The sequence below is a fragment of the Felis catus genome, chromosome D3 (assembly GCF_018350175.1).
Source record: "Felis catus isolate Fca126 chromosome D3, F.catus_Fca126_mat1.0, whole genome shotgun sequence".
In the NCBI taxonomy this organism is placed as follows: Eukaryota; Metazoa; Chordata; class Mammalia; order Carnivora; family Felidae; genus Felis; species Felis catus.
In genome coordinates this window covers 54,875,114-54,894,651 of record NC_058379.1, presented here as the reverse complement: position 1 = coordinate 54,894,651, position 19,538 = coordinate 54,875,114, and the positions used below count along the sequence as shown (strand labels likewise).

At 36.0% G+C, this 19,538-nt stretch overlaps 1 long non-coding RNA gene across 1 annotated transcript in view; it reads right to left on the bottom strand.

Moving 5' to 3' along the window:
• The window catches only part of LOC123381360, a 120,132-nt gene that overhangs the window by 56,576 nt on the left and 44,018 nt on the right, over window positions 1-19,538 (bottom strand). The window lies entirely within an intron of this gene.

Genomic DNA, 19,538 nt, shown 5'->3' with positions numbered 1-19,538 from the left:
GAAATATGAATAAAAAATCTATTAAATTTATAAAAACCGGGCGCCTGGGTGGCTCAGTTGGTTGAGCATCCGGCTTCGGCTCAGGTTATGATCTCCCAGTCTGTGAGTTCGAGCCCCACATCGGGCTCTGTGCTGACAGCTCAGAGCCTGGAGCCTGCTTGGGATTCTGTGTCTCCCTCTCTGCCCCTCCCCTACTCATGCGCTCTCTCTCTCTCTCTCTCTCTCTCTCTCAAAAATAAACATTAAAAAATTAAAATAAATAAAATTAAATAAAAGAAAAGAAAAAAATCAGTATCCTGGCTAGATATAAAGTAAATATATAAAATCAATATGTTTTCTCTATACAACAAATAAGCACCCAGTAAAGCAAATGGCAAAAATAATTCATGCAGTATTGGAGCAAAAGTTACAAAATGCTTAGGATAACTTAAAGGGAATTGTGTACGACATATATAAAGTCATTTATAAAATACAATTGAGCTGCATAAAACCAAATCTAAAAAGATAGATATATAAATCTAATTAATTATTCATCTTTTAATAAAAGTATTCATTTGTTATTTCTGAATGAGAGAAAGAGAGAAAGAACGCGCACACACAAGTGGGGGAGGGGCAGAGAGAGAGGGAGACACAGAATCTGAAGCAGCCTTCAGGCTCCAAGCTGTCAGCACGGAGCCCGATATGGGGCTCGAACTCACAAACCATGAGATCGTGACCTGAGCCAAAGTCCCAAGCTCAACTGACTGAGCCACCGGGGTACCCCTAATTATTTTTTTAAACAGAACCCCCATAAATTTTATGGGATTTGAATGGGTAAATGGATTTCAAATTTCATGTGGAGAACTAAAAATCTGGGAATTGCCAAAAAATAATGAAGAATAGAGTGATGGTAGACTGTTTCAATGGGATTAAGCATTTGTTATAAAGCCATTGTAATGTAACAATTTTTATCCAAGACTAGCCATGAATAGATCTAAGTATAAATAGAAATTTAATGTATGACAAGATGACATTTTAATTCACTGGAAAAATAATATTTAGTCAGTAAACTGTAGTTTTGCAATTGGTCACCCATGTGAATATACATCAATCAAAACCTCTATCATACATTATATTCAAACAAGTATTCCAGATGGGTGAAGGGTTCAGATATAATTCAATACAATAACTTTAAAATTAAATTTCAGAAAACATTTGTATAAATTTGGTTGGGGATGACATTCCTTAGCAAGACTTGAACCCCATAAACTACACTTAAAAAGGAAAGACTTATCAGAGATAAGAATTGTAAATTTAGGTATGAAAAGCTATCATAAAAAAGCCCAAAAACCAATAATGAACTAAGAAAAAAAATGACATTTCATATTATGTACCAACAGAAAAATATACTTAAAATAAATACTTAATAAATATACTTAAAATAAAAATAGGTACTTAAAAATATACTTAAGATAACAAAATGTCCAAATACTTGTTAGAAAAATAGAGGCTACAAATTAGCAATTCACAGACAAGAAAATATAATGGCCCAAATAAAAGAAAGCTGCTTAACCTCAAAAGTTTTTAGGAAAATTTTAATGGAAGCAAAAATTAGATAATTTCATCTTTCAGACTGGTTATGATTTAAAAGAAAAATGATATCTAAGTGCTAAACAATAGGGAGATTGGAAAACTGTTTAGCACTGAGAGATCATTTTTCTTTTAAAATGCAAATACACACACACATACACACAATAGAGGTACAGATATACAAGGATGTTTATTATAGCATTATTTTTAGTAGCAAACATTATAAACAAACACCTAAATGTTTATTTTTTTCATTTTATGTTTTTAATGTTTATTTATTCTTGAGAGAGAGAGACAGAGAGACAGAGAGAGAGCGGGGGAGGGGCAGAGAGAGAGGGATACACAAAATCCAAAGCAGGCTCCATGCTATCAGCACACAGCCCAACATAGGGCTCAAACTCATAAACCACGAGATCATGACCTGAGCAGAAGTCAGATGCTTAATTGACTCCAGCCACTCACATGCCCCAATATCTAAATGTTTAATACAACAGGCAGGCTGGATAAATTGTGGCATATGTACAGAATGGACTATTATGCAGTTATTTAAAAAGAGTGAGATAAATTTATGTTCATTTACCTGAAGGAAGGTCCTTGCTGTAGTGTTAAGCATAGTAGTCGTGAAATATATGATTCTATTTTGCTAAAATCTAATGAACAGCAATAACACACTAAAATTCTACGTGTGTGTGTGTGTGTGTGTGTGTGTGTGTGTGTGTGTGTGTGTGTTTGGATTACATACACATTAAGTACAGGTAATTGTTAATGGCCAAAAGTGTGGTTGAAATAGTGGGAAATATTTGCAATCTTACAGAATAGGCAATGCTGCTGTGTACCTGATGTTTCATTCACGTTCCTCTTTCCCTGACATTAGTGCCTCTGTTACAAATATACTGTGAAGTCCATTCTTGAAAGAACTCTGCCAGGATTCTGAAATTTGAATTTTTCTGTCCAGTGTAGCTGGGTAGGCTGGGCTAACCACTAGACCTCTGTGAAGGGATTGAATCAGCAGCACATACCCAGTTGAGGAGACAGATAGGGGGCACTGATAAACAGTTTTTTTCTCTTTAATTGGTTGTTTCCTAGTCCTTCTCTGACTTTAGAATTTTCCCCTTTCTTTGTGTTTTTAAAACCAGTGCAGGATCTGATGCAGAACTTTCAAGTATATAAATCCAGAACAATCATGACTTACTCTGCATGCTTCATTATCTTCAACTGTTTCTGATAAATATTTCTTTTTCCTCTGATTAAATCATGTTAGTTTGGCTTAAACTTTTTCCAGGCCTCAGATTTCAAAGCTTCTTAACTCCATCTCATTATTACTACTTTCTTTCCATCTCCTCTGCTCAAACATGTATGGTAAATATTCTTTTGGAATATGGGGTTTACATTTAAATTTTTCTTTTTTTTTTAAAGTTTATTTATTTAGGGGCGCCTGGGTGGCGCAGTCGGTTAAGCGTCCGACTTCAGCCAGGTCACGATCTCGCGGTCTGTGAGTTCGAGCCCCGCGTCGGGCTCTGGGCTGATGGCTCAGACCCTGGAGCCTGTTTCCGATTCTGTGTCTCCCTCTCTCTCTGCCCCTCCCCCGTTCATGCTCTGTCTCTCTCTGTCCCAAAAATAAATAAACGTTGAAAAAAAAATTTTTTTAAGTTTATTTATTTATTTATTTTGAGAGACAGAGAGAGTGCACATGAACAGAGTAGGAGCAGAGAGAGGGAGAAAGAGAATCCCAAGCAGGCTCTGTGCTGTCAGCACCGAGGCCAATGTGGAGCTGGATCCCAGGAACTGGGAGATCATGACCTGAGCTGAAATCAAGACTTAGACGTTCAACAGAATGAGCCACCCAGGTGCCCCATATTTGTCTGTTTTTGATAGGTTAGTGAGGTCCTCATAAAATGAGTTGAAAGTATTCCTGTTTCTTCTACTTTCTAAAACTATTTGTGGAAATTGCTATTATTTTTCTTTTTAAAGTCTTATAGAATTCACCAGTGAAATCATCTGGACTTCAGGCTTTCTTTGGGGAAGGTTTTTATTACAAAGTCAGCTTTTAAAATACATTTAAACCTATTCAGACTATCTGTTAACTTCTTTTGGTAAGGCTTTTCTCCCCCCTGCTAATTTTCCCATTTGATCCATGTTGTTATATATATTATCATCTAACATATAGATGATATGATCTAAAATTATCCTATTAATATCTATAGGATGTCTAATATTATAATCTTTTCAATTCTGATACCAATAATTTGTATTTTCTCTTTTTTTCTTGATCAGATTTGCTAGGGATTCATAAATTTCAGAACAAATTTTGGTTTTGTTAAATTTATTGTTTGATTTATAGTAACTTCTGCTTCTTTACAGATAAAGAAATTAAGGTTTGCCAAAATCATGTAAATGTGAAGTAGTAAACTGAAGGTATAGAGATTCGGACACAATTCTTTTTGACTCTAAAGCCTGGTCTCTTTTCATTTCTTTATGAGATTTCCTACGTCTCAATTAGACTTTAGTTGCAAAAACTGCAGCTCTGTACTTTTTATTTACAGTATAATTATGCTAGATACTCTTATTTTTGAATTTTTTAAAATGCTTATTTAGTTTTTGAGAGAGAGAGAAAGAGAAAGAGACAGAGCATGAGTGGGGGAGGGGCAGAGAGGGAGACACAGAATCCAAAGCAGGCTCCAGGCTCTGAGCTGTCAGCACAGAGCCCAGTGGAGTGCTTGAAACCCACTAACTGTGAGATCACTATCTGAGCCAAAGTTGGATGCTTAACTGACTAAGCCACCCATAGATACTCTAATTTTTGGAATAGGTCTAGGATGGCTTCATTTTAGTTTACAGAATTCACATCTTTAGCAATTCTCATTGTAGTTCATGACTCAGTATGAAAAAGCAAAATAAGAATAAGAGAAAAATCATGACTCTGCCCTAACATTATCTACCATTTATTTTCTTAGAGCATAAAATATATAAAGCGTCAATGATGCATTGGTTATCCTACCTGCCTATGTGAAACAATTTAGAATTTCTATTCTCACATGGAGATAGCTAGGGGAGAAAATGGTTCTTAGCCAAATCAGGGTATCAAGCTCAATTTAGGAGGTTTTAATCTGATATCTGCCATTCAATTCCCATCTGCTAAATAAAAAAATTAAGGGGGGGGGGATGAGTTCCTGGCATGTATATTTATATCTAATGAGTGTAATATGCTCCCCTGAAAAAGAATCTGCCCAATTAAAAAGTTATTCTATGCATGAGGTGAATTATGTTATATGTGCTATAAGCTATTATAATTTATTAACAATATTTATTCCTTTAGAGTTTTTTAAATAGTATGCACTATTACATATATGAATGAGACTGGACCCAAGATTTAGAAGTGGTACAAAATTGGCTAATCTAGCACAAGGGGTCTAATCCAGCACTATTTCAGAATATTGATTCCTATTCACCAAGAAGCTAGTAAGCCAAATGGAAGACCCACACTAATCTTAGAGTAACCCAGATAGAACCTCTGAATGAACCTCCCTTACCAACTTCTCCTAGGAGAAGACATCATAGTACATAGTATACTACACGTCTAAGATGAATTTCCTTTGGGCCACACTTTATCTGGCAAGCCTTTTGACACTATTATATTCTAAAAACTATATGTTAGAGTTATTGCTTATAACTTAGATAGCAAACATAGTATTTTAATAAGTAATGCCTCAGTTTGCATTATAATTAGTGATACTTCTATTGAATTCATCATAGGTAGGTGAACATATCTATATTAAATTACTTGTAGAATACACACAAATGTGTTGGAAGTGAATTTTTAAATGTTTACTCTCTTACTTCCCATAGACATATGAATCTCAATTAGTTTTGATAATAAGGACAAATGAAATTGAGGATTAAAAATATAAATGAGAACAGTGTATATATTATAATATTTATAGCTTTTAAAAACTTTTTTAATGTTTATTTTTGAGAGAGAGAGATAGAGAAAGAGAGAGAGAGAGAGAGAGAGAGAGAGAGAGAGAGAGCAGGGGAGGGGCAGAGAGAGAGAGGGAGAAACAGAATCTGAAGTAGGCTCCCAGCTGTCAGCATAGAGCCCGATGCGGGGCTTGAATTCACAAACCGTGAGATCATGACCTGAGCCTAAGTCGGACACTTAACCGACTGAGCCACCCAGGCACCCCAATAATATTTATAGTTTTAAATACATGTACAACCAAAATAAAGGTTTTGGGTTTTTTTCTCCCTAAAAATAGGGTTGCCAAATAAAATACACTACTTAAATCTGAATTTCAGATAAACAACAAGCAACACTTTAGTATAAGTATTTCCCAAATACTGCACTGAACATACTTATATTAAAATATATACCTGCGGGCCTGGGTGGCTCAGTCAGTTGAATCTCTGACTCTTGATTTTGGCTCAGGTCATGATCTCGCGGTTCCTGGGATCCAGCTCCACATTGGCCTCTGTGCTGACAGCACAGAGCCTGCTTGGGATTCTCTCTCTCCCTCTCTCACTGTCTCTCCCTCTCTCTCTCTAAATAAATAAGTAAAATTTTAAAAACGTATTCCTTATTTCTCTGATATTTACATCTTATTCAGCATCCTGTTCTCCCCCCTAAATATGGGAACCCCTTTGAAAGAGAAAAAGAAAATGCTTCCTTTTCAAAAGTTACTTAGGATATTTCATAATGTTTGTTTTTAACTAAAGACTTTAGGTAACTGACTTAACTATAGTCTTCTTTTCCTTAGTAACTTGTTACAATTTAAATAGGGCACACTTGAGTTAATATGAAACTTCCTCCTTAAAAGAAAAAAAAAAACTTCACAACTGAGTTTTTTCAAGATCTAATTCATCAAGGTCACTTTCACCTACAAAAACATTTTCAAGTAATTTAAACAGATGGGCAAAGATGTTAACCACGTTCAAAGATTTATCTTGACACAGTTTATAGCTCCTGATAAGCTTTTTCTGTGGTTCCTTTCTCCATATGACTTTGTGAAGCCATTGTCCAGAAGTCAAATGCCAGAGTTCTCTGACATTTTGAGCCAGAGAAAGGTATTTTCTTCCTTCTTCCCCCGAAAGTTTCTGTTGGTACAAATCTAAGCCCATATGAGATAATGTGCAATCATCTGCAGAATGCAGGCAAGAGCAGCAACCTAGAATAAAAATGCCTCCTTCTATCCCACTCATTAATTTTCCCCAGTGAAATCACTCAAAAATTAAATTATGCTCTACATGCTCTGTCTCAGATCATATTTTGGATTCTAGATTCCTTATTCAATATATGAGTAGGATATTAAGAGAAAGCTAAATAAGTAATCTATAACCCAATATTTTACGTGTTAAATGTAGGAGCTTTTACTTGTCACCCACAGTGTCTTTGTGATTTGGCTGTGAAAACAAATTTTTTTTTCCTGTGAATGCAGAGAATATAGCCTCCAGTTCTTTCTCATCCTTCTAATTAAGTACAATCTGAATAGACTTGGATCTTAATTGAAACCTAATTATATTATCAACATTCAAAGTAAAATTAAAAAGTACAATTTAATCACTGCTGCTTGCAAATTCAGTAACCATTCCAAAAATGAGGAATCTAAGACGGCAATATTTTAATGTTTTTGGACATAATCAAAAATCAAAAATCAAAAAGCTCAAAAATTGATTTATTCATGGGCTTGTATTGGTCATAATGATAAGCAAAGCACCTAGACTTTAGCACTTCTGTTGACAGAAGCTAAAAGTGGTATGCAAGTGGCATTTCTCTTTCCCTAAGAGGAAATTACAAAATATTCTACATTGGAGGATTGCAATATAGAACAATATTGACAGTGTTCTTTATTATAATGGGCTCAGCATACATTTTGCTTAATAAAATTCTAAACATCACATTAGAGATCACCCTTTTTTCTACCCCTCTTTCCTCCTTCTAGAGTTACTCTTCATCTGGTCTTAAGTGCATGCTCTTCTTTCATTTACCACACGTATCCCTCTACATTCTAATTTTTGGTCTATTTCTCTATTTCCCACATCAAATCATAGCTAACATAAGGAAGTGTCATTGTCTTTCATGTATAGTAAAAGAAAAATACATGCCTATGAGCCAATCACAATACTATTGGCTAATTAATAAGAGCAGCTCAAGTGATAAGTTTAGTGGAGTGGGAAAAACAGAAAAATTATAGTAAATGTTAAATCACAATGAAAAAAGATAATAGATATTTCATGTGTGCTAAAAGTAATTATGAGGTCATAATTTTGGTAACTGTAGAAATAAAATCTGAGGGATGATAATTCTGGTTTTAATAAAGGACAGAAAGTCTTAAATTAATTATTATTTCAAGAGTTGAGAAAATTGAGAGCATATATATTTATATGCATTTATATATGTTTATAGATGTTAAATATATATTAAATGGAAACTATTTTTATTTATATATGTATATATGTTACATGTATATATATTCTGTTTATGTACAAATACCTGTATATTCTGTATACATATACACAAGAGAAATAGTTTCTCATTAAAAATATCTCCCCCTCTCCCCAGAATATTTCTATCTCTGTATCTAATGACTTCTTGACATCTTCACACATTTACCTATAAAATTCTATATAATTCTGTTATAAGATATATTTCAATGCTAATATTTTTGTTGATAGAAATTTGGAAAGTACAGAAAAAGCATTCACAGCATGAATATTGCTCTGACTGGTTGGAAGTGATAGGAAAGTGGGCAGAAAGACTCTGGTATTTGAAATTCAAAAATATGTGATCCTTTTTAAATGTATTGATTGAATAGTGGATCTTCCTCTTGCATCCTGGACATGGACTGTGTGCGAATCTGGACTAGAGAGTTAAGAAATATATGGGAAGAGGAAAGTTAATGGCTGGTCTTGTAGTCTTTCCTCAAGACTCATCTGATGATGTCTGGTAAATCTCTCACGTCAACTCAAGAAATTGTTAGTCGATTACTATACTTGATCCCAGACAAATTATAATTGAGTCAAGTTCTGTATTTTGGAACAAGCCTTTTTACTTCCTCGTTGACATTGAGTAGTGAGCATTGACATTGAGATGAAGCTCAGAGAATTGGGACCAGTGCAGTACAGCTCACAAGCTATGTTATCAGGTAATCAAGAACACTTGGGGAAACAGCGTGACTAGCTGGTCACGTAAACCTGAGGCAGGACTGTTCAGGACAAAGTACGCTAAAGCCAATTGCATCTCTTAGCTTAGATTTTTCCACCCACACTCAGCCTCACCTCTCATAATCACACATATCCTGAGAGTGGAATGCCTGGGAAACTGGAAGCTATGTCTGGATGTCAGGACACTCCTGCTCTGCTCCTGCTGTGCACACTGTATCATTTACTGCCCTTTATCTTTTTACAAAGTCAAGTGAACTTGATGCTGGGTGAAGCTTATTATGCTTCATTAGCTTGATTATAGAAAAATTAAAATGATTGGCAGATAATGGTTATCTCTTAATGATTTTTAGCAATGCACTACAAGAAGGGGATAGACTCAGACTAGAGGTAACCTGTCTAAAAGTCAGAAAGGTCAGAAAACACAGCTTTTAAAAGCTTCCTGAACTGGTAAATTGAAGCCATAAATGTTAAAAAAAAAAAAAAACAAAAAGAAAAGAAAAAGAAAGAAAGAAAAAAAACCCCAAATTTCCTACTCCAGGCTGAAAGTGATACCAGCAGAAGCAGCAAAGTCTCAGCCTGAGAAGGATATTAGGCTGGGGTCCTAAGCAGAAAAAAATAAGATTAATGGATTGCCTTCCCACTATATCCTAGACTATATGCATCTAGTTAATGGCCATTAAGCAAAAGAATCAGATGATAGATAGATAGATAGATAGATAGATAGATAGATATAATGGTCTGCAGGTAATAGATAAGATTCTTCAGGTTTATTGACTATATTTAGAACACATCCATGTTTGCAGGTACTTGAAAATGACACAGTATAAAGAAAATGGAAGTCCAGTAATTTTTGAAGGAGGATGGATTACTGGATTGCCCAAAATCACCAGGCAAGGCTAGCAACAGCCTGTGACTATTAAGAGCTAATGGTTTTCTTAAAGATGGTTCAGTTTTGGACAGGAGGAGTTTGAAGAACTTAGGTATATCATAAGTGTTCATATCTGGCAAGAGCTGGATTGCTACTTTTCCATGAGCTCAAACTTGCTGAAAGATAGAAGTTTGTAAATGTCGAACAATAGACGGTTGTGAAAACCAAGATAATGCATATATTTCAGTGAGAGCCTGTTAGGTTTGAAGGAAAGGTAGTGGCAGAACAGAAGACTGCAGAACATAAAAATTTAAGGGTCAAGTAGAGGAGGCTATGAAAAAAAAAGGCATGGAGAGGCTGAAGCTATAGAAGGAAGATATGAGTATATTGGATGAACAGGGACACAAAGGTATGTCCTCATTTGTGTAAAAAGTTATTAAATTTCTTGAAGGCTTATTTATGAAAAGGAAGGAATTCAAGTGGAGGAATTGATCTAGAATAGGAAGAATACCTCATGTTCATATATAGGAAGTAAGAAGAAAAAAAAAGTGCAGACATAATTTCCTGGAAGAGGGGTGGCAGAAATTTGAGAATGTTAAATATAATCTCCCCCCCAAGTAATTAGTAAGGAAGTTAAGGATTATAGGTTATATAGGTAGTTTTAGGTGAGTAGTGGTGGTGTGAGTGAGAAAGGGAGCTGAAAGGGACAAACAAAATAATCTTTGAGGGGTGTGGAGTGCTCAGCTGATATGAAAAACCACGACAGGAATCAGCAAAAAATGCAAATATAATTTGCTCCTAAAGAGATTTCTATTTCTTTACATTATTCCAAAAAACTTAAATCAAAATGTAGCTTTTTCACTATCTGATTTTCCTCTCCCTCTACTTTTATTTAATATGGAACACTAATGCAGGATGACTTTATAGCTATAATATGGAGAATATATATTATATTTCTGGTGAATTAATGTTTTTATTATACATAGAGCAATTCTTTTATCCCAAATGGATTTGGCTGTTGATATATGTTTTGTCCTCTCATGTCAAAGCATTTCTGCCAGTGGGCATTGCTGTGAACAAAACTGATTACTAAAAAGAAATGAAATTCTTCTTTCTCCACATACACATACACGCACATGCACACACACACACACACACACACACAGATGCTCACACAATTTGCATATATCTTTGATGATTTTGAGAATCAACAAATAGAAACCAAAGTGTGCTGGGGGAAATATTTACTATTTACATTTTTAAATAGGCTGCCATTATTTATACTACTGTCATTTTGTGTTATAACTGAATTTGTCTACTGTACTTCATTAGTGGCTTAATAGTACAACGCTTTCCTGAACCTTTAGTGCCGTGATGATTCAGGGTTCTTGCAACATTAGTGTTCTTACTATATTTAGGATTATAAATTTAGTATATGAGACTATTTATTTTTTCATAGCCCTTCTTCAATTAAAGTAATGTGCAGCAGGTGAAGAGTGGTTTGGGAGCAGGGAAATGATGTGGTTAGAGCTGTGCTTTAGGAACATTAATCTGTCAGGATTATAGAGTACAGAACAGCATCTACATGACTTGGCAACCAAATGGATGCTGAGCAGAGTAGGATGGGAGGTGGTGAAGCCAGGAGTCTCCAAATGTGTCTCCAATTCTTTTGGAATCTGACTCTTTTTGGAGTCTTCAAATGTGATTCCAAGGTCTTGAGTTGTAGGCACTATGAATATTAGTTTGTATTAATCACAAAAAGAAGGAGAAGAGTATCAGAGATGAATATCAGAGACTTTGGGGGAAGAGACTTAATAGTTTTTAATATAATCAATTTAAGAATGTGTGAAGATATCCAGAGTATTAGAAAGTTTGAATGGAGTTCAAGAGGGAAGCTGGGCATAGTGTAGGAGAGATCCTTCACTGAACTTCATAAACTGGTATATTTGCAATAAATATTAAGATGATATGCTGTCTGGATGGTATAAATAATGCAGTAAATAATCAGTGAAATACCATAAAGGGGAGACAGAAACATTAGTGTCAGAATACGAAGTCATACAGAAAATGTAATCAAAGCATGGCATCTTTTAATGTATTCGCTCCCCATATCAAATGCAGGCCTTTCTTTCACGCTGGTTACTATTTATCCTTAAAAGTAGGTATTTTCAATATCTAGGAACTTTCTATCAGGGTCTACCAGGGTTAATCTGTTACTCTTTCTTCTACCCTATACTTTTTCTAGATCTTTCCTGGCTAAGCCCTTACTGCTTAGGGACCACGAGTATCTCTACTCAGTGACCTCACAATAGTGAGTTTTGTGTTTGGTAATGATTCTTCATGGTCTGTTACATACATTACAATAACCTCTCTTTCTAGATTTTCCCAGCATGTCCAACACCTATCAATTCCCTTGTGGAGGTACAGACCAGACTTCTGCCCATTCCATGCTGCTCTCTGTTTTCTGCTATCTTGATCATAAATTAATTGCTTCAGTAGCCTTGAACAAGTTCCTGTTTAGCCCAATAAGACTGCCACCACATTTGAGCTTCAGCTTTCTGTGCTGGGAGGGACTGATCTGTTAGGCAGAGAACTGGGCAAATGTGCAGCTCATCTCTTATTTTTTCCTTCCTTCATTGATTATGATCCTTCTTTGCCTATTTTCTAATTCTCAAAAAGTGAGATGCCCTTTACATTTTGTCCAGTTTATATTTGCTTATGGTGGGAAGGAAATTCCTTCAGTAAATGTGCCATCATGGCTGAAAGCAACACTTCCTGAAGCTGTAAAATTTTAACAAATAAATGCTTCTAAAATATCCAAATTCATTTGTGTGTTGTGGTCGCTGAGAACACCTGCATATTCGGCGATTCTCTAGGAAGACTTATCACATAGTCATATGATGGCTATGATTTATCGACATGAAAGTAAAAGGATACAAAGCAGAATCATAGGGAAAAGGCATGTGGGGCAAACTCTCCTGAGACCAGCCACAAGCTTCCAGGAGTCCTCTCCTGGTAAAATTACAAAGGATCACTTAATTTCTCCAGCAATGAGTGGCAATAACATGAGTGAAATGTCTATCAGGGAGAGACATTAGAAACTCAATGCCCTATGCCTAGCATGTATCAAAGATCCAGACTCCCAGAAGGAAAGGATGTGTTCAGCATAAACCACACTACTTGCACAAATGCTTTGGGCCAGTGAGCCACCCTATTATTCAAGGAATAATGGAAACACTCCTGATGTGTTAGCTTTCAGATACCAGCCAAAGGCCAACCTTGCAAGTAACTAAGAATGAAAGTCTCAGGCTTACTATGTGAACCCTTTTCCTGCACAATGCGGTATCTCTAATTTAAGCCCCCAATGAGATACAGAACTTAACATGATCTGCTTAATTTATGAACAATGTCCCTCCATCTTGTTTTTCTTTCCTGAAATTTTGTTTTTACAGAACAAACTAAATACTTATTTTTCAAGTAGCAGTAAACTATACTGATATAATTGAATATAAATAGATGGATATACAGTTAATTCTCATCCTTCTCAGATTCTGTGTCTGTGAATTCATCTACTCACTAAAGTTTACTGTGACCCCAAAATTCATACTCCCATTTGCGTGCTTATTTGTGGACTTGTTCAAAGTGGTGAGAAATTTGAGTCCATCAACATGCACATTCATGGCTGAGGTCAGACAAGGCCAGCCTCTGCCTTCTTGTTTCAGTTCTCATGCAAAAATGACTAGAGGCTAGAGATAAGAGGGGTCAGGGCAGTCAAGTACCAAAACTCTGGCTCAGAGTCAGCTGGATGGGGTGAGATTCCCAACTCTGGCCCCACTTAGTGAAGTGGCCCCAGGCAAGTCACTTGTCACTTTTGAACGTTTTCTTTTTTGTAAGATAAATAGAATTTAGCAGAATAAGCTATTTTTAGGATTTAAAGGTTATAATCCATGTGAGATGTATATGTATGTATTTCCCTTGGGGGCAGTGGTTCAGTATTTCCGAATTTCGGGTTCCTGTGACTTTATAGAATATAATTACTGTGAATGATGAGTATCAGCTGTATGCATTTTTATCTCATTCCTCCATTTTGTGTTGGATTGTCTTCTTGCTGAAGTTCATGTTTTATAGATTTTAGTGTGGATCTGAGAGTAGCAATCTATATTAATCTTTCCCATCATAAGGTGACTTAATTTGTTCTCCTTCTAGAATAATAATTAATAGGGTATCAATTTTAGGTTTAGGTTGACAATTTGCATATATCATCCCATTTTCTCCTGGCATGAATGAAGTGATAAGAAAACTGCCGTAGGTATATTTATTGTTCCTTTGTAAGTCATAAGTTCTTCAGAGGGCTTTTAAGAGTATTCTACCTTTGATGTTTTGCAGTTATACCATAATGTACCTACGTGTTGATTTATTTTTAGTCCTGCTTAGGTCTCTGAGAGTCTTTTTGAACGGAGTACTAAATGAATTTCTTTATTCCTGCAAACTCTTTACCTTTACTTACCAAAATATTGCTTCCTCACCAATTCCTTTTTGTTCTTCTAAAAGAGAGATTCGCAAATGAACCACAAGGGCCTAACTGGCCTATTGTCTGTTTTTGCAAATAAACTTTGGTTGGAACACAGCCACCTGTTTGTTTACAAATTATCTATAGCTGCTGTTGCACTATAGTGACAGAGTGGAGACTAGCCTGCAAAGTGTAAAATATTTACCATTTGGCTCTTCATTGAAAAAGTTTGCTGACCTCTGTTCTAGGGCTCCTAGTAGATGTGTATTGAAGCAGCACTTAGTCTAACTCTTGACTGACTCTTCTTATTTTCAAAATGATGTTGCATTTCTGTACTAGTTTTTGGTTTTCCCATTTATCAATTCTTTTAAAGTTTCCAATTCAGAGTTTACTCATTTTTTTGCAGGTAAAAAATTTCAGTGACTATTTTCTTAGTTCCAGTATTTCAATTGATTACTCTCAAAAAGGCTCATTTCTTTTTGTTCTATTTCAGTTTCTTGCACACTTTTATGGGTATAATGTCTTCAATTATCTCACTCACTGAAATTTAAGCTCCATGAAGGTTATGATTTTTGTGTGTTTTGTTTTATGAGTTCTATTCCCAGTTTCATATAAGCCATAGAACCAACCAGTGGTCAGCAGCTTTTTTTTTCAGCATCTGTTCGAAAGTTGGGTAAGAGACAAGAAAAGGAGTTTTAGAAGTAAGCCTGGTTTTGGTCACTGATTCTTAAAAAGTACTTTAATCATTATTACTTAATATAACTTAATTTCCAGATGATTCTGTTGGTTTCTGGAGGTGGGAAGCTCACAACTTCTGCTCCTGGAACAATTTGGTATCTTGTTCTGTTTCATCTCATAGGAATGTCTAGCTTGCTGTGAGATCAGCTATCTGTATTTTTTTTCTCTTTTTATCTTCTGTGGATTTTACCCTCATAGTTTCTTCAAGGTGTGAAAAGATCATGCATTTCCCCCTTATTCTTTACTTTCACTTATTTGTTTTCCATCCACATTTATCTCACCCCTCTCTTGCATCATTAAGTGCCCTCTATGCTGGACCATTTCCATTACCATGGAAAGAATGCTGTAATATTTCCCATCTTACTAAAACTCCCCCTTTACCTCACCTCTCCCTCCAGCTAAAGCTCATACTCTTATTTTGCTTTACACCGCACACCTCACAGTTGTCTATACTGGCCAACTCCATGTCTTTTCCAATTCTGTCCTCCAGGTACTCTATGGCCTCACTGAAGCCATGCAGGTCAAGGTCCCAATGATTCATGCAGCCCAATTCACCAATTGTTTGTCAGTCCCCACCTCACCTGACTCATCAAAAGCATTTGACATGACTGACCGTTTTTCCCTTCTTAAAACAGTTGCTATGCATCAATTTGGTGACACCCCCACTCTTGTGAATATCTTTTGCCTCACTTTGACTCACTCCTGAAGTCTTTCTGGACCTTTGTCAAGTTTCTTGATTTTTTAAAATTAATATCTGTTCCCCAGGAATCAGACTCTGACATCTTCTGTGTTTATACTTACTCCCCAGGTGATCTCACCCAGACCCATACTTTCATACGCTAGCTATATATTCCCCATGCAATTGTTTATAATTTTAGCTCAAACTTTCTTCTTGATATGGGACTCCACAACCCCTCTTGCATTTCTATTAGGTATTTCAATCTTAATTTGTCCAAAATGGGATTGTTGATTCCTTTCTGAATCCCTGTTAAAATTATCCCTCACTGTGTGTGTTCCATTTCAGACAATGGCGTCTATATTCAGTGGGATCAAGCAAACAACAACAAAAAGCTTGTAATCATCCTTGACTTCTCCTTTTTTCTCACAACCCACATCTAGTCCATCAGAAAATCCTGTTGGCTCTATCTTTAAAAACAAATTCACATTCTGACCTTTTATTATAACAACCATGGCTCAGTGATGTTTAATCTGCCATAATCTCTTACCTGAATAGCTACTTAACTCAGTTTAAGTTTTTATTTTTTGATACCTAGATGCTAACTAGTCTCTACACAACTGCCAGAGTGTTCCTTCTAAAATAGAAGGCAGATTACTGTATTCCCCTGATAGAAACTTCCAATTGCTTCTTATCACATTTACACAAGAATCTAAAGTCCTAAAGTCTGTATGATTTGCCCCTGGCTGCCCTATCTAAGATCTATAGGATTTGGTCCTGGCTACTTAGCTACTTATTTTACGTTCTTTTCTAGCACTCCTGCTCATTCCCAGTGACTTCCAGACACACTGCTCTAATCTTTCTTCCACAAACGCACCAAGTTTTGACTTTTCTCTACAATCCATGTTTTAGCAATGCATATTTGCTTCTATTTGATTGGTGAACAAGGTAATGATGCCAGCACAATGCTAAGTTGCACTGGGTCTATATGTGATCTTTTCCTAGGCAAAGGGAACCAAAATAAGCAAGAGATGCATTATAACTATTTAGCCAGAGAGAAAGTTTCCCTTCACTCAGCTGCTGCACTGGGGGTATGAATAAGCAAGGCTCCTGTACCAGCAACCCCCACCCAACCAGGTACACCCCCAACCTTCTGTAGCTCGCACCTATGTGGGTTGCACTGTCCCCCAAGCCCACTTAATGGCTGCCCCATGCTCTTAGAACTTTGTTTCATCCAGCACTCTTTCAGCTCTTGCCAGCTCTGTTCTGATATTAAGCATTGCCAATGATCTCCAATTTATTGCTTCTGCACACTTTAAATATTCATGGTGGTGGCCTCCAGTCATGCTTGACTAGTTGCCTGGATCACCCAGTTTGGGGTACCAATGACTGTTAAATTCTCTGGTTTCACGGTTGGACAGATCCCATGTGATCTGCTCCTAATCTTAACTCCCCTTTAAGCCCATACTTTTGCAGAAAAAAGTATTACCCTCCACCACTATTATAAATATACAAAACATAGCAGAAACACCTCATTCTCCTGCTCATGAGCCTTGGCATTTATCGTTTATTTTGTCAAGGACAGTCTACCCCAAACAGCTTCATTGATTTGCTTTCTCAATGACACCTTACCCACAAGGCGTTTCAATGCAACACACCTAAAATAACACCCACCCTCAGTACTCTATCCCTTTAACCTCTCTTCACTTCCTTCTTAGCTCCTGATAATTATATATTCATTTGTATATGGACGAATTGTCTGCTTCCCACACTAGAATGTAAGCTCTATCAGGGCAGGAATTTTATGTTTTGTTTACTGCAATAAAAATATTTGGCAAATACTTGGTGCTCAATAAACATTTGCTGAATTAATGAATAAATGGCTCAATGAGTGGATAGTTTCCTCTTCTAATAAACACTTTTCCACAGTCTTTGATGCAGACTACTTTGTGAAAATTATTTCTCATTTTCAACTACATATTAAATAAAAGAAATCATTTTAAGGCTAAGAGTTAAAGTAATTTCATGAGTTAATACATTTAGCTATAAACCAATGCTAATGACTTAAATATAATTGCTAAAACTCTTTTAACTAAAAAGAATTGCTTTAGGACGTTTAATGTTGTCATTAATAATTTCAAGAGAGTAAATTAAAGCTCTGTGGCATGGTAGAAATTCAAGATCTCTGAATAAGAAAAGTTAAGTCTGAGTATAGCAGCATGTATATATTTGTTTAGTTACATTCTTTTATTTTCCAAAGGTATATTTGAAAGGTAAGTACTAGGTGATACAAACATCTAATCTCCTCAGCTCTTCTTTTCGAGATTGGATTTCACAACCTGTTTTTGTTAACCTATTAATCTTCCTTATTTTTCAAGTGTCAGGTGGAACGGGGCTCTCATTTCCCAGTGGTAAAAACTCTGTAGGGGAAAAGGCTTGACCCTTATCAAGCAGAATTAGAGTCATCCCGGAATTTACTATCCTGTTTATATATTCCTGGGGCTAGAAAGACCTCTATGGAAAGTGGTGGGAGTGGAGACGCATGTATGTGTGCAGTGGGAAGAAAGTAGAGGTAGGTGAGAGTGGTCATGGGATATGATTACATAAATTATACTTAAAAAATAGGAGAGTGTGTGATGGTCTGTAACTTTCCTGTGTTTTCTCATATGTGAGGTGGCCCAGCAAAGCGGCTAAGAGTGTATCTCTATAACTTGGCTGCCTGGACTTGACTGCTTTCTTTACCACCTACTGGTTGTGATATCTTGGGGAAGCTTACCTTTGTTTAGTCACCTGTAAAAGTAACTGCTCCAAAGAATTATTGTGATAATTAAATAAATTAATGATGTAAAGCATTTAGAACAGTGTCTAGTATGTAATAAATATTCAGCGTGCTGTTTGCTATATTTCATTCTTCCTCCTGAACGAGGTTGCTAATCAACGAAATGAACAGCAAAGAATTTAAGAATGCCCAAAGAGCAAGAGCTAAATACAAGTTACTTAAGTAAATGGAGAGCGCCCTTATTTTTTTTATATTAAAACAAGGAGAATATTGGGCGCCTGGGTGGCACAGTCAGTTAAGCGTCTGACTTCAGCCAGGTCACGATCTCGCGGTCCATGAGTTCGAGCCCCGCGTCGGGCTCTGGGCTGATGGCTCAGAGCCTGGAGCCTGTTTCCGATTCCGTGTCTCCCTCTCTCTCTGCCCCTCCCCCGTTCATGCTCTGTCTCTCTCTGTCCCAAAAATAAATAAACGTTGAAAAAAATTTAAAAAAATAAATAAAACAAGGAGAATATTAATCTTTTTTGATGTAACTTTTTTTTATTGTAGTTGACACACGATGTTATGTTAGTTTCACGTGTACAACATAGTGATTTGACAACTCTATGTGTTATGTCATGTTTACCACGATGAAGCCATTAGGCCATGTGGCTTTGGAAGCACTAGTTTTCATTAGTGTGTATTTCTAGCTAGGTGCATCAATTTTACAATGAAAACTAGATCTTGAAGCAGATAAATTTAATAAGATAGAAACTATAAAAGAACATTTTAATAGGTTTTATGACATTAAAATCAAGAATCATTTTTGAGTTTCTAAATTATTAATGAAAATAATTAATTTGACAAAAGCCTTGCAACTGTTGTGTGTGCACAAAAGAAGTAACAACATTTCAACTATAAAAATTTCTCCTTAGGATCTGGTGACTTGGTCATAAAAAATTGTCTTGAGACTGAAACCTGGCATATGTTGTGTTCATTTGAAGCATAAATGGCTATTAGTTAGAAACTGTCATCATTATATATTGAAAAGCAGGAAGAATATTAGTTTTATATTTCTCACTTATTAAGCTCTAACAGAAGGTAGAGTTCTCTTAAAATTGACGTTTTTGTTTTAATAGTCATGACTAAATTCTGAAGACTCCAAGGCAATGCACACACATAAACTTCATGGGAATTCTAGATAATAATTAACAATAGCATGTCGTGACAGAGGGAAACCATGAAGGCCAAATAAGACATGTGG